At 43.0% G+C, this 4,380-nt stretch overlaps 1 pseudogene; it reads left to right on the plus strand.

Moving 5' to 3' along the window:
- The first annotated feature begins 2,399 nt into the window (after window positions 1–2,399).
- Window positions 2,400–4,163, plus strand: LOC119868296 (annotated as a pseudogene).
- Window positions 4,164–4,380: the final 217 nt, after the last annotated feature.

Genomic DNA, 4,380 nt, shown 5'->3' on the forward strand with positions numbered 1-4,380 from the left:
GACCACTAAACCAACCCTGCAAGAAATATTAAAGAGGACTCTTCGAGTGGGAAGGAAAGACCAAAAATGACAAAGACTAGAAAGGAACATAGAATATCTCCGGAAACGATGACCAAAAAAGTATTAAATGGCAGTACATTCATATCGAGCCATAATTATGCTGAATGAAAATGGACAAAATAATTCAATCAAAAGACATAGTGTGTCAGAATGGATGAAAAAAAAAAAAGAAAGAAACACAAGACCCATTTATATGCTGCCTACAAGAAAATCATTTCAGACCTAAAATCACCAGTACACTGAAAACTAGAGATGGAGAAATACTTACCATGTCAAAAGAAAGACCGGGATCCCTGGGTGGCGCAGCGGTTTGGCGCCTGCCTTTGGCCCAGGGCGCGGTCCTGGAGACCTGGGATCGAATCCCACGTCGGGCTCCCGGTGCATGGAGCCTGCTTCTCCCTCTGCCTGTGTCTCTGCCTCTCTCTCTCTCACTGTGTGCCTATCATAAATAAATAAAAGTTTAAAAAAGTATTTAAAAAAAAAAAAAGAAAAAAAAAGAAAGACCAAGTTGTCAAAAAAAAAAAAGAAAGAAACACAAGACCCATTTATATGCTGCCTACAAGAAAATCATTTCAGACCTAAAATCACCAGTACACTGAAAACTAGAGATGGAGAAATACTTACCATGTCAAAAGAAAGACCAAGTTGTCAAAAGAAAGACCAAGTAACAATGGGGAATATCAGAGAAACTAGATTTTAAGCCAAAGGCATAAGAAGAGATGCAGAAGGACACTACATCATAATAAAGGGGTCCATTCAACAAGAAGATCTAACAATTGCAAATATTTATGCTGCAAACTTGGGAATACTCAAATGAATAAAACAAGTAATAAGAAACATAAAGTCATTGATAATAATACAATAAAAGTAGGGGACTTTAACATCCCACTTACAACAATGGGCAGGTCATCTAAGCAGAAAACCAATAAGGAAATAATGGCTTTGAATGACGCACTGGACCAGATGAACTTAATATATGTAGTCAGAACATCCCATCACATAGCAGCAGAATACACATTCTTTTTGATTGCTCATAGGACATTCTCCAGAATAGATCATGTATCAGGTTACATATCAGTCCTCAACAAGTACAAAAAGATTGAGATCATACCATGCATATTTTCTCATCACAATACTATGAACTTGAATTCCATCACAAGAAAATTATTGGAAAGACCACAGATACATGGAGACTAAAAAGCAATCTACTAAAGCATGAAAGGATCAATAAGGAAATTAAATAAATAAATAAAAATACATGGAAACAAGTGAAAATGAAAACACAATACTTAGAAACCTTTGTGACGCAGTAAAGGCAGCCCTAAGAGGCAACTATATAGCAATAAAGGCTTACCTCAGGAAGCAAGAAAAATCTCAAATAAAAACATAAACTGATACCTAAAGGAGATAGGGAAGGAACAACAAATGAAACCTAAAGTCAGCAGAAGAAAGGAAATAATAAAGATTAGAGAAGAAATACGTGATAGAGAAACACACACACACACAGACACATGCAGTAAAGCAGATCCATGAGGCCAGGAGGTGGATTTTGAAAAATACTAAAAAAATTGATAAACTCCTAGCCAGATTCATCAAAAGAGGGAAAATCTAAATAAGGAAGCCAGGATGGCTCAATGGTTGAGCATCTGCCTTCGGCCCAGGGCATGATCCCGGGGTTCCGGGATCGAGTCCCACATGAGGCTATTAGCAGGGAGCCTGCTTCTCCCTCTGCCTATGTCTCTGCCTCTCTTTCTGTATCTCTCATGAATAAATAAATAAAACTTTCAAAAAAGTCATATATAAAAAATAATCCAAATAAATAAAATCATGAGTGAGAGAGGAGGAATCACAACCAACACCACAGAAATACAAACAATTATAAGAGAATATTATGAAAAATTAAATGGCAACAAATTGGGAAATCTCAAGAAATGGATACATTCCTAGAATCTTCTAAACTAGCAGAACTAAAACAGGAAGAAAACTTGAACAGATCCAGAACAAGCAAAAATTAATAAATGGATAGACGATAGATAGATAGAAACAGTAATCAAACATCAACCAAGAGACAAAAGTGCAGGGCCAGATGATCACAGCTGAATTCTACCAAACATTTATTTTTGTTTTAAAGATTTTATTTATTTATTCCTGAGAGACAAAGAGAGAGAGGCAGAGACATAGGCAGTGGGAGAAGCAGGCTTCCCGCGGGGGAGCCCAATGTGAGGCTCAATCCCGGGATTCTGGGACCACACCCTGAGCCGAAGGCAGATGCCCAACAACTGAGCCACCCAGATGTCCCTCTACCAAACATTTAAAGGGGAGTTACAGGGATCCGAACAATGACTGTCCCAGTCCCACAGGAAGCCCACCTTGGCAGCCCCCTGGTACAGTCACAGGACTCTGCTGGGAGACAAGAATTCATGCTCACTCAGCAGGGCACTTGCACAGGGATGACCAGCAACAGTTGGGGCCAGTGCATGCATTTGAGATCCAGGCAGAGGTGCAGCCCTCTGCCTGCCCAACTTGCAAGGCTGCCAGGAAGGGGCAATCAGGAGGGTGTGCAGAAGTCTACCTGCCCAATGTGTCTGCAGTACTTTGCCAACCCCATGAGGCTCGACTGCAGGTGCAACAACTGTTGTGCATGCCTCACCCATTGCTAGGGCGAGATGGAGACCGACAGGTGATGCCCACAGCGCCAGGAGATCTTCCTGCAGCGTCACATGAGACCCAATTGGCACCCGGCCAACATAACACAGCTAGTGAAACAGATGTGCACCTTGTGGTCATTGGGGGCCCTGGCCGAGATGGGGGTGTGGGAGAAGCACCACAAGTCCCTGAAGGTGTATTGTGAGGCGGACCATGTGCCCATCTGTGTGGTGTGTGGCTGCTTCTGCAAGCACATTGGCCATAGCATGCTGCCGCTCAAGAAGGCAGTGGAGGACTTCAAGGAGCAAATCCAGAACCAGCTGGACCACCTGGAAACACTGAAAGACTTAAAGAAGAGGTTCTGGGCACAGGGGGAGCAGACACGAGCTGAACTCTTGAGCCTGAACCAGATGGAGAGGGAGAAGATCGTCTGGAAGTTTGAGCAGCTCTCTCACTCCTTAAAGGATCATGAGTATCATCTCCTGGCCCACCTTGAGGAGCTAGATTTAGCTACCTACAACAGCATCAATGGTGTCAACACCAGATCTCCTGCAATGTCTCCCACCCGAGTAGCCTGATCACCCAGCTGGAAGAGAAGCAGCAGCAGCCTACCAGGGAGCTCCTGCAGAACATCAGGGACACATTGAACATACGTGAAACAATCAGGATCCCTGATCCTTCGATCACACTAATAGATCTGCAGGAAGGAAAAAAAGCCACATTTTCACCCCAAACCGTCTCTTCTTGCCTGAAAATCTGAAGCAGTTCACAGGAAAAATTCAGCCAATATGGGGAAAATTCAAAAATTGAGAGAGGCTCAATCATACTCAGTAGGTATGACTCTAGACCCAGACACAGCCTACCCCACCTGAATCCTTTCCTGCAGCATGTACGTTTGGCATAGTTACTTCTAGCAGGACCTGCCCAACAACCCAGAGCTGTTAAATCTGTTTCCCTGCGTCTTTGGTGCTCCAAGATTGTCGCTGGGAGACACCATTGGGAGGTAGAGATGAGAGATAAGGCAAGCAGACCTTGATGTATGTGAAAACTCAGTGTGCAGAAAAGGTAGAGTAATTTTATCCACCCAGAATGGATTCTGGACAGTGTCTTTGTGGTATGGGAAAGAATACTGGGCTCTTACCTCCCCAGGGACTTCCCTCCCCCAGTGGACCCCTCTCCAGTGGGTGGGGATTTTCTTGGACTATGATTCTGGTGAGGTCTCCTTCTACAACGTGACAGACAGGTGTCAAATTTTTACTTTCTCTCATGCTACCTTCTGCGGGCCTGTCCAGCCTGAATTCAGTCTGAGTTACTTGGGAGGGAAGAGTGCAGCCACTTTCATCATCTGCCTCTTGAGTGGGATTGATGGGTTTTCTGGCCATGTAGGCAATCATGCTCAATTCCATGGAGACCTTCTGTTGATGAGGTGCATAAGCACCCAGCCATGCAAATTGTGAGATAAATGAGAAGTAACAAGATTGCCTGGAAATAAAAACCAGATGATCAAAATACATACATACATACATACATACATACATACATACATACAGAAGAGTTAATACCTATTCTTCTCAAACTATTTCAAAAAATATAAATGGAGGGAAAACTTCCAAACTCATTCTATGAGGCCAGCATTACCTTGTTACAAAAGACAGACACAGAACCCGTTAAAAA

This window comes from Canis lupus, chromosome X, assembly GCF_011100685.1.
Source record: "Canis lupus familiaris isolate Mischka breed German Shepherd chromosome X, alternate assembly UU_Cfam_GSD_1.0, whole genome shotgun sequence".
In the NCBI taxonomy this organism is placed as follows: domain Eukaryota; kingdom Metazoa; phylum Chordata; class Mammalia; order Carnivora; family Canidae; genus Canis; species Canis lupus.